This window comes from Ailuropoda melanoleuca, chromosome 13, assembly GCF_002007445.2.
Source record: "Ailuropoda melanoleuca isolate Jingjing chromosome 13, ASM200744v2, whole genome shotgun sequence".
In the NCBI taxonomy this organism is placed as follows: Eukaryota; Metazoa; Chordata; class Mammalia; order Carnivora; family Ursidae; genus Ailuropoda; species Ailuropoda melanoleuca.
The window spans coordinates 75458253-75470068 of NC_048230.1; the positions used below are offsets into that span (position 1 = coordinate 75458253).

Consider the following 11816-nt stretch of genomic DNA (forward strand, 5'->3'; position numbering starts at 1 on the left):
TTGAAAAGAATATGTATTCTGCTGTTTTTAAGATGGAATGTTCTGAATATATCTGTTAAATCCATCTTGTCTAGTGTGTCATTCAAAGCCATTGTTTCCTTGTTGGTTTTCTGTTTGGACCATCTGTCCATTGATGTAGGTGGGGTGTCAAAGTCTCTTACTATTATTGTATTACTATCAATTAGTTCCTTTATGTTTATTATTAACTGTTTTGTGCTCCCGTGTTGGATGCATAAATATTTATAATTGTTTTTATCTTCTTGTTGGTTTGTCCCCTATATTATTATATAGTGTCCTTCTTTGTCTCTTGTTACAGTCTTTGTTTTAAAGTCTGTTTTTTCTGAAATAATTATTGACACTCCGGCTTTCTTTGAGCATCCACTTGCACAACAAATGTTTCTCCATCCCCTCACTTTTAATCTGCAGGTGTCTTTAGGTCTGGAATGAGTCTCTTATAGGCAACAGATAGATGGGTCTTGTTTTTTTTATCCATTCTGTCACCCTAGGTCTTTTGATTAGGGCATTTAATCCATTTACACTCAAAATAATTATTGCTAGATATGTATTTTTTGCCATCTTATTACTTGTTTTGTGATCGTTTTAGTAGGTTTTCTCTGATCCTTTCTTCTCTTTTTCTTTTTCATGGTTTTCTCGTTTTCTTTATTGATATACTTGGCTTCCTTTCTCTTTATTCCTTGCATATCTATTAGTGGTTTCTGAGTTGTGGTTACTGTTAGATTTGTATCAAATATCCTCTGCATATGGCATTCTATATTAAGTGGATGATCGCTTAAGTTTGGACCCATTCTTTACTCCTCCCCCACCCCAGCTTTTACGTATGTGCTGTCATAGTCTACATCCTTTTATTTTGTGAGTCCCTTGACTAATTTATTACAGAAATACTTTTACTTCTTCTGTGTTCTCTACTCTTCATACTCTCACTTATGGGCTTTCCTTTCCACTCAAAGAGTCCCCTTTAATATTTCTTGTAGGCCTTGTTTAGTGCTCATTAACTCCTTTAGTTTCTGTTTATCTGAGAAACTCTTGATCTCTCCTTCTATTCTCAATGATAGACTTACTAGATAAGAGTATTTATGGCTGCAGATTTTTCCCTTTCAGCACCTTGAATATACTATGCTATTCTCTTCTGGCCTGCAAAGTTTCTGCTGAAAAATCAGCTGATAGCCTTATGGGCTTTCCCTTGTATATAACTGTCTTCTTTTCTCTTGCAACGTTTAAGAGTCTTTCTTTATCACTCTTTTTTGTTATTTTAATTACTATGTGTCTTGGTGTGGTCCTCTTTGAGTTGAATTTTTTAGGGGATCTCTGTGCCTCCTGAATCTGGATCTCTTCCCCCCACCTCAGCTTTGGGAAGTTTTCAGCTATTATTTCTTCAAATATACATTGTCTGCCCCCTTTCTCTCTCATATTCTCCTGGGATCCTTATAATGTGAATGTTATTATGCTTGATGGAGTCACTGAGTTCTCTAAGTCTATTCTTATTCTACCGTATTTGTCTTTCGCATGCTCAGCTCGGTTACTTTTCATTACTTTATCTTCCAGGTCACTAATACGCTCCTCCACTTCCTGTACTCTACTATTAATTCCATCTAGTGAATTTTTAATTTCATTTATTGAGTTCTTCATTTCTGTTATGTTATTTTTTTTATCTCTGTGTTAAGGGTCTCACGGAGGTCCTCCCCTCTTTTCTCAAGTCCAGTGAGTATCTTTATGATCATTACATAGTCTGCCCTGAGCCCAGGGCCAGGGGCTAGCAGCCTCAGAGGGGGCAAGTCCTCAGGAGAACACGTGGGAAATGAGCACTGCTAGCAGGTTAGGTAGCAAGCGTCTGTGCACCCCCGCCTCGTACAGGTGTGTCTGGGCTTTTGCTGGGAGATGGGGGATGCCTGCTGGCTCCCTTGTTTTCGGAGAAGTCCCCCAGCACTGTGAAATCAGTATGAACAGATCTGTCTTCTGTTTGTGCTCACTGCCATTTTTATGTTGCCTCTCCAAGCAAGCTGCTATCTCTTTAAGAGTGGCGACCGAGCTTATCACTCGCCCTCCCTGCTTGCCCAGGGTTGAGTCAGCTGATTTTTAAAGCTCCAGGCTTGAAGTCCCACTGGTTATATAAACAAATAGAATTCAGCCCCTCTGGTTTTCAAAGCCAAATATTATGGAGATTAGGCTTCCTCACGTGGGCTTCCTGCGTCTGCCCGCGGCATGGGACCAAGTCCCTCCCTCCCACTGCCTTTCTGCCCTTCCTAACCTTTCAGATGCAGCTTCTTCCCTATATTTGCTTGTGGAGTTTGTTCTGCCAGTATTGAGATCACTCTCCGGTTTATTGACTCGGATGCCGATGATGTCTAGTTGTACACGTGGGATGGGGTGAGCTTAGGATCATCGTCCTCTGCCGTCTTCCCAGGCTCCTCCCGCACCTTCTTTACCCGTTCATCTATCAGTGGACACTTGGGCTGCTTCCATAGTTTAACCGTTGTTCATAATGCTGCAATACACATAGGGCTGCCTATATCCCTTTGAATTAGTATTTTGGTGTCTTGGGGGTAAACACCCTGTAGTGCAACTAAATGCTTCTTTATTTCCATTGCCTCCACTTAGACAAGTAAAGAGCTAAAGGTCTTGAATGTAAGTAAAAATTTAGAGCCCTCAAGATAAATTTGGAAACCATCTGGGTTCCTGGCCTAATGCAGGACCTCGTTCCCTGCTAAGCACCTTCTGCCAGCCCAAGGCTTTCAGGAATACAGGAGGTGAATTCATGCATACATGTGATGACCAGGTGCCTTTCTCGGGCTTGGGGACTGCAGAAGCCAGGCCTCCTCCGTGGAGGGCCAGGCACCACTGCTAAGGTTCTAGAAGCCTCGTGATGCCAGAAGAACTTCTAACCCCACAGCCACACAGTGTCCCAAGCATAAGAGAAAACAATTCCTCTTCCTCCTTCTCTGTTTCCCTAGAAGCCCAGAGACTTCTAAGATTCATGCGGTAAAAACTCTTTCCTTTTTTCCCATCCATGTCACCCTTGCCATGGGGCTCAGGACTTCATCCGCTGGGGCTGAACCAAGACAGACAAGCAAAGGACGATTGTCTTTGTACGAGGCCAAACTTTGCTGGTCAACTTACTCACCCCCCGGACAGACCTTCTCCATGGGGGCTCATGCCAGGCACGGCCCACCAGCGTATCAGGCCCCTGACTCGACTCTGCTCCAGGGCTGGATGCAGCTTAGGCTTAAGCTGAGACCCCTCTACCCAGGGCCTACCTTCCACACCTGCCCCTCCCCAGCACAACTGCCACACAGATTTTAAAGCTACAGTAATGAGGGCCTGTCGAACCCCAAAAGAAGCAGGCATTGGTCAAAGGGCTAGTTCCCTGAGCTGCACCGGGGAAGACAATGTTGCTCTCCGAGTAGAGGAGTGACGTCAGCACGAGACTAGGTTCTAGAGACAAGGCAAGGGCTTCTTTGGCAAAGAGAGTACCCAAAAAAGCAGATTTGAAACAAAAAATGCCAGACTCCCTGCTCTGCACCATTTCCCAGAACAGCCTCAGGAAAGGAGAAAGACATTCAAATCCTCCTTCCCCCTGTCATAGGTTCACCAGCCTCGTTGCGATCTTCAGGTAATTTCCACCAGAGTGACTTAAACAGCCAGTACCAGAAGCACTCACGAAACCCACAAGGCCTCTTCAGGGGCTCCTGACGCCCACCTTGCCCCACTGGAGACCTCACCCTAGGGAGGGCCAGGGAGGATGCCATTGATCTAAGCACCACTCCACTCCCTCCCTTAGAAGCGTTTAGCAGCCTCAAAGCCCATCTTGAAGACTATGCAAGCGCATCACAAAGCCTTTCGGAGGCTCTTGTGGTCTTCGACATAAATCCTTCCCTCCGGCATCCAGCTCGCACCTCTGGGGGCCACACTCTCCTAGTTATCGTGGCCTTCCACACACATGCCGCTTCGTGGATATCCACAGCATCATTTCTGTCTGTGACTACATGCTTCAGGTACCTTTCTCCTTTAACTACGGTGTGAGTGTTTCCTGGAAAATGCTCAAATGACTTTCTCCCTTAATAGCGCTTGCTTTCACATTATTCAGAATTATAGCCTGCCTGCCTTCCTTCCCTCTACAAGTGTCAGGCACTTGTAAGGCAGAAATTAAGACAAAAAATATGGGGGGGGGGAAGCAGTTCAATATTTTATCCTGCTTCTCATTTTAGTTGTGCAGTGTTGGGGGGGGGGCTTTGCGATGCTTTATTTTTATAAGTAAACTGTTTACGCAAATGTTAACTGTATCCTTTCCAGAAATACAACAGAGTCTTCCTTAATTGGAAGGTTCTCAGTAGCCAAACTTCCCACTGTATATACCCTGTGGAAGCAACACAGGCCTTCACACTAGCAACTCTTTTTTTTTTGTTTTTAAAGATTTTATTTATTCATTCAACAGAGAGAGACAGCCAGCGAGGGAGGGAACACAAGCAGGGGGAGTGGGAGAGGAAGAAGCAGGCTCCCGGTGGAGGAGCCTGACGTGGGGCTCGATCCCAGAACGCCGGGATCACACCCTGAGCCGAAGGCAGACGCTCAACAACTGAGCCACCCAGGCGCCCCCACACTAGCAACTCTTAATAAGAGAGGTGGGAAAACTACAAAGCTTGTATGTTAGTTTGGGGCCCACCAAAAATCAACTCCTAGACTCAGGTGGTTTTCTTGGGAAGTGACTCCAGGAAGCAAAGTAAGGAAGTGGGCAACATGAGACAGAGAAGGGACAAAAGCCAGGAAAAGTGGTCAGTTACCACTGTGAATAATGGGGCTTCCTCCCCTGGGGGACCATTTGGGTGACGATGGGAACACACCTCTAGTCTTCCACGTGCTGGTTGGGAAAACTGGAGCATTAATCCACCAAGTCCGCATCTCCCATTAGTGAGGAAAGCCCGAAAGCCCTGACTCCCCGCACTTTGGGTGTTCCTTGGGGGGCAGGGCAGGCTGCCAGATCATCACCATTTGGTTTATGTTAATGAGGTGGCTTTTGGAAAGTACCCAAGGATGGGAGGGGAAGCAGCCATGAAACCAACCTGATTTCTGGGTAGAGGAGAAGGCTGGGCGGTTGAATCAGAGGCTGTGCCAGAGAAAGACCTTTGGCAGAGAAGAGAGATGCAGGCCTCTGAAAGTATCAGAATTCTGGAAGCCTGGTAGAGGTGAACTCAGGTGGGCCAAAGGGACACGGGATGAGACATCAAGATCACCTGCCATGACTCTGGGGAGGTCTACAAAGCCACCTGAGCAAGCAGAGTCACGTTATTTTCCTGGATCTGGGAGCAAGTACTTTACATAATGTCCTAGCCAGCTCCGGCTGCTATCTGCTATATAGACTGAGTAGCTTAAACAACAGACTTTATTTCTCACAGTTCTAGAGGCCGGGAAGTCCAAGATCAGAGTGCCAGCCAATCCAGTTCCTGGTGCAGACCCTTCCTGATTGGCAGGTGGCTGCCTGCTTGCTGTGTCCTCACTTGGCTCTCCCTCATTTCTCTTCTCATAAGAGCACTAAACCCATTCACGGGGGCCCCACCCGCACGAGCCTGATCACTTCCCAAAGGCCCCACCTCCTAATACTAGCACATTGGGGATTAGGACTCTAACATATAAATTCTGCGGGGAAGCAAACATTCAGTCCATAGCACTAAAGATGTCAATCCTTCACACACTTGTGCATAAATGCAATGTCATTCCAATAAAAAATTCCAAGCACAAGTTTCTTGAAATTAACAAAATTATAAAATTAATCTGAAAGGAGAAGTGAGTAACATCAGAGATGTTCTGAAGCAAAGAGAGGGTAATTAATGGGTGATAGTGGTCCTACCAGGTGTTGAGGCATATTACAAAGCTTTTACTTGCCTCAAGTATTAGTATTGCTTTGGGTTTGATCCTGAGAGGAAAGCCTCTCCCCAGGTAGCACCCCTCCCCCGGTTTTATCAATTGGCTGTGATAATGTTTTATGCACATTCTAGGTAAAAAGAAGGACTCTCCACCAGGGCCACATTGTGATTTCAAAGAAAGATATATTTGGTCTTCATGCACCGTTCCTGGCTCACAGCTCCCCAAAACCCTTAAAATTTCCTGAGAGGGAAGAGCCATGGGAGCATCTTTTGTAATAATATTTGGTCTGTTATCCTCAGGTCCTCAGATCACTTCCGAATCATAAAGGCGAAGTAGGTGTGTCGTTATTCAGAACCAGCCAGATCACCACCATTTGGTTTACGTTAATGAGGTGACTTCTGGAAAGTACCCAAGGATGGGAGGAGAGGCAACCATGAAACCGATTTCTGGGGAAAGGAGAAGGCTGGGAGGTTGAATCAATTACCAACGGCCAATGATTTCATCAGTCATTCCTACATAACGAAGCCTCCATAAAAACCCAGAAGGACTGGGTTCAGAGAGCTCCTGGGGTGGTGAACTCATGGAGATTTGGGGAGAGTGGTGCATGGAAGCACGGAAGCTTCACAACATTCCCCATATCTTCTCCTATGCATCTCTTCCATCTGGCTGGTCTTGAGTTGTATCCTTTCATAATAAACTGTGATCTCCTAAGTAAAATGTTCCCGGGAGTTCCGTGAGCCACTCTAGCAAATTAACAGAACCCAAGGAAGGGATTATTGGCACCCGTGGTCAGTAGTGGCCAGTCAGAAGCTCAGGGGGCAACGGGACTACAACTGGCATCTGAAGGGGGGGGGGTCATTCCTGCAGGACTGAGCCATGAACCTGTGGGATCCGATGCGATCTCCAGGAAGACTGTGTCAAAATTTAATTGAACTGTAGAGCACCCAGGTGGTGTTGGACAATTGCTCGGTGGTGGGAGGAATCCCCCCCCACCCCCGTCTCTCTCTGTCACACACATACACAGACACATTGGAATTGGATATTAGAATCATTTTAACCAGTGACGAGAAAAATTACCAATGGGGAAGGAACTGCCAGTAGAAACACAGGAAGGCTCCAGTTTCCAGAACAATGGAACAAGTCAGAAGCCGGGCCTGGGGTGGGAGACAAAGAAAGGCTGACAAAAATCAGACAGTGAGTTCTGTCAGATCTGTGATGCCAAAAAAAAGCAAGTGAAGGACTCAAGTGTGGCAAAGATTCTACGTGACACTAAACATTGGTTTGGGTAGCTGGGATACCTTACACATGGCTGGACAGAAAATTCTGTTGGAGCCCAGGGGAAATGGGAAGCAGAGCGGTCAGAGCAAATGGGAGAGGGTAACACTCAGGATAATGTTTCACTGATTTACCTCCTGCAAGGTCCTGGGGTTCTCCTCCCAAGGAATTTACAACCTTGCTAAAAAACAGCAGATAAATACTAGGACAGATCGAGACGGGGTGGATGGCACAAGCCAGTCACTGCTGGGGCAGGAGGCAGGTAGTTGAGTCTGGGGAGAAGATGTAGGAAGATTTCCCAGGGGAGGACCCATCTGAGCCCGACCCCCCCAGCACAGGGTGATGAAGGAGCATGGGCTGAAGGAACTGCCTGGGCAGAATTTCAATAGGCCAGTGACCCTGCAGGACCACAGCCTTTGGGGGACACAGGGAGAGGCGCCATCAGAACGTGGGCAGGGCCTTTCACAAACCCTTAAGCCCTAGAATCTAGCCGTCAAGGAAACATTCAGTGTGTTGAAAGAGTGGAGAAACGTGAGCCACTCCGTCCAGTAGCGGCAGCATGAAACTTTCTCTTCAAATTCATGATCAATCATCTTGAGAGAAAATGCTCTTCAGAGAACAGACAACCAGATAAACAGCTGTCTTCCTCCTCTGCCTGTGGTGACTTCTTAGGCAATGCCTCAAATCGCTGCAGCCCTCTGACTCCAGCCTGGGAAGGACAGAGGGGAATGAAGAAAGGAGCGAGGGTTTTGAGGACTCGAACATTCCATTGAAGGCACGCACCCCGGAGAGGACCCTCATGGTTGGAGAGAGTTCAAAATACCCCCTTGATGCTCACAGGCTTCTCCAGCTACTGCCCATTTCTCTGATCCCCCTCGGGGTAAAAATTCTCTGAAGAATTGTCTCTTATCGCCTCCTCTTTAATTTAATTTTTTTTCTTTTATTGAAGTAAAGTTGACATACGTTACATTAGTCTCAGGTGTCCAACATCATGATTTAACAAGTCTGTACGTTCTGCTGTGCGCCCCACGAGAGTGGCTACCATCTGTCACCCAACAACGCAATTACAACACCACTGATTACATTCTCTGTGCAGTGCCTTTTATCCCTATAACTTACATTGCCTCTTTAATTTAGTTCTCTCCCCACCTCTCCCTTGAAGCTGTTCCCATCGAGCCCCCAATAACAACTTCCATGTCACCAGATCCAGTGAGCTCTTTCCTGTCACCACTCTATCTGGTCTCAGTAGCTGACACCTGCCTTCTTGAAACATTCTCCTCTCTCAGCTTCTGAGACCCTCTTCGTTTCCCTCCTACCTCACTGGCCATCACTTCTCAGTCTCTCTTGCCCGCTACTCTTCCTCCAATTCCAAGTGTGACTCAGAAGCAGCATCTGGGCGTCTGGGAACCTGTGAGAGATGCAGATCCTCGGACCCACCCCATCCCAGATCTACTGATCCGAATCTCCGGGGTGGGGCCCAGGTGACTCACACGAGCCACTGAGAACTGCTGGTGGAAACGTGGTGTTGCTGGCCGTGCAGAGCAACTCCTCTTCTCCTCTCTGGCTACGCTTTCTCCCTGGATGTTATCATCCAAGCCCATGACTTTGAACATGAGAGGCATATCTTCGGCACCAACCTGCCCAGGCTCCAGAATCCCCAGGTTTACCCATCTGGGGGCCACAAAGGCATCTCAGATTCAACACGTCCAAACTGGAAGGAACTTCTCTGAAACCTGTTGCCTCTAAAACTGGGTCTTCCTCCATTTCGTTCCCATTTCAGACAGCAGTATCTCCTCTGCTCCCACACTAGATTGAGCAGCATTTTCTCTCCCCAGGACCACTGCAAAAGCCACCTGCCAGGCCCTGTGTCCACTTCCGCCCCATCAGGCAACACGCAACAACCAGAGTGGTCTTTTCAGAATGTACATCAGGTCATGTCATTTCCCTGCTCCATCTCCAAGGGCTTCCTGCACGACTTGATCACTTTCTATGTGGCTTCCAGTATTCCTTTTGGTGTCTGAGGTCAAAGACTCTAACTATATAATTCACACTAGGGGCTCTATAAATTAGTTGTTGAATGACATAATTCTCCTTTCGTATATAAGTAAACTGAGACTTTGACTTGCTTAATGCCTCCATATTTTCTGAGAAGGATCTATGAGACAATGACAAATACCTTTGAGCCAGGACACAGGAGATGGATGCAAAGGGAGATTCTCAAAGCACTTGACGGTGCTGTGAATTTCAGCACAACAGGTGCCCGAGAGGCCACAAGATGAAGCCCCAGAGGACAAATCAAACTCCACTCCCCACCAGTCCAGAGAACGGCCTTCCCAGTTCATAATGGGGTCTGACAGTTGTCATGATGGGGGCAGCAATCATGAATGAAGTTGGAATAAGGAATAACGTAGGGCCAACGGAGAAGCCACATGCAGGCATTCTGATAGGCAAGGGCGATCTTCAAGTCTTCTCTGCTTAGGTGTCATTCATGCAAGTGAAAGGGCCTTCCAGGGATTCCAACCTCCCTCAGACTCTGAGTCTTCCCAACTGTGGCCCCAGACATCATGGGAGAAGCCAAGTCCCTGCTGTGCCTGTCCACAAACCTGGCTACACATCCATGCACGTAAGAAAATGGTGGTGCTTATAAACCACTAAGCTTTATGGGTCGTTGCTACACAGCAATAATAGCCAGATTAGGACATCAGGCAATCGCTTTCGGCTCCCTAATCCCTCCAAGAAACCCTCTGCCTCTGAGCCTCTTCCTGCTGGAAGAGCATTTGGCCAGTAGACACAAGATCCTTTCGAGAAAAAGGAAAAAAAAAAAAGCTGAGTTTTAGGGTCTTCTAACCAAGCTTTATAGAGTCCCTCCTGCCAGGGGGAAGCCAGCCCTTTTCCCCATCTGATCCAGTCACCTACTCTTGGCTCCAGCCCAGCTAAAGACTCAGAGAGATGCTTCACTGTCTCCCCCTTCCCCAGTTCACCTGGCAATAAGCCATCTCCAAGGAAAGAAGTGAAGGCTCTAAAAGTCCTGTCGACCTAATCATTATGTAAGACTGAATGGATAGAAAACAGCCACAGTGTTGTTGCCTAACATTCCTTTCCAACTGGCCTAAATCCAGTTGTCTGTTACTGAATCACCCCATGGAATAGCCATCCATATTTTCCAGACCTATCATTTCCCCTTCCCAGCTGACCTTTCAAGTGCCCACCCACATTCACAGAAACATCACGCTGCACTGTTTCACATCGCGATATTCTGGCTTCTCCCCTTCCTGCCCACTGGCCCCTCCCACTTGAGTGATCCACCTGGGGATATAGGTATGTAATCCACATCCCCTTTCCAATGGGAGCCTCAAGCTTAGTGGAGCCTCTTGCCCATAACAAGGGCACTAGATGTCCCATTTTTCCCAGGACAGTCTTGGTTTATGTCCACTTAATTCATATTGGTCCCCCTTTCACTTTAAAAGTGCCCCAGTTTGGGTAATAATTCAGACGGTTCCCCAAACCCTAATCCCCATCCTCCTATCACTTCATCCCTGGCCATCCTTCACATGAAACAAACCTCTACCGCATTTCTTGGCAAGAAGAATGAGCCAGAATACGCCATTCTGTTTTATACAAGTTACCTCAGGTAATGTGAGTGGACTTGTTAAATGGAGTGTATTTTCCTCGCCTGTGAGGTCTTCTCTAAACCATCTCTCCTGCATAAAACAAGGAGCAGAAACTGAGTCAGTGAAAGAACAGGTGATGGCCAACGTCCTCCCTAGGTCTCCAATTTTAAGAATTCATGTGAAAATTCATTCATACTGGGCTCAATCCAAGGTAGCAAAAATCTTTTCGTCTTTAGAGATTTCTGGCTAGCAAAGTTCCAGAAATTGCCTTCTCATTCCCTAACGTCTCATTTTCTCCATTATGTAACGGGGGAGTTGGGGCTTCGGGCCGAATTTCTTTTTAAAGATGATTTTTACAGTCAATGAGCAACGTCAGGGAGTGATGACACCGGGAGGCGGTATCAGCCGGTGCGAGCGTTTAAGCGAATCCCAACACGTTTTCCCCGGCGACTCAGACGGCCCGGCGTGCTTGCCAGGTCTGCACCTTTTCCCGTAACCCCCGCCGCCCGCCCGCGGCAGCACGGCAGCGCGCGAGACCGCGTGGTCATTGGTCCGCGCGCGGACCTCGGCCCGCGAGCGCCGCCGCCTCCCTTCCCCGCCCCCAGCCCTCCTCCTGGGCGGTGCTTGTCGCCAGCCTCCGCGCCAGTCGCTGACAGCTCGGGCACTGCGAGCTTCTCCTCTCCTAAGAAGGCAGGTGAACAGCCCGGTGGCCTTTTCAACTCCCAGGGCAGGGCGCGGGCGGGGGTCCGGAGCACTGGGGGGCGGTGGGGGTGCCGCGGAGCCCGAGAGCGCGAGCCGGGGACCTTGGGACCGGGGGCCGACCTTGGCAGTAGGAGGGGAGGGGGCGTCCCTGCGGGCGCGTGGTGCGTCCGGCCTGCCCCAGGGTGCGCGTTGGTTTTCGGATGACGCCGCTTGGTTTTGCTTTTCTGGTTGGGATTGGGGGTGGGGGGCGCGGCCGGCCGGGCCCCTGGGGCGGGATGGCTGTGTGCCGCGAGGTCTGATCCAACCCCCACGCGGGTCCGCGGCCGGAGGGGCCGAAGGTCTGGGGAAGTG

General features: G+C 48.3%; 1 protein-coding gene across 3 annotated transcripts in view; it reads left to right on the forward strand.

Moving 5' to 3' along the window:
* Positions 1 to 11255: 11255 nt before the first annotated feature.
* Positions 11256 to 11816, forward strand: part of PRNP (prion protein) — a 15545-nt gene continuing 14984 nt past the window's right edge. Inside the window, exon 1 of one of the 3 annotated variants that reach the window (XM_034640277.1) lies at positions 11256 to 11457. The gene's annotated coding sequence lies outside the window, so the exon portion shown is untranslated. The remainder of the gene's footprint in view (positions 11458 to 11816) is intronic. The other 2 variants (XM_034640276.1, XM_034640278.1) reach the window with 2 other exon arrangements.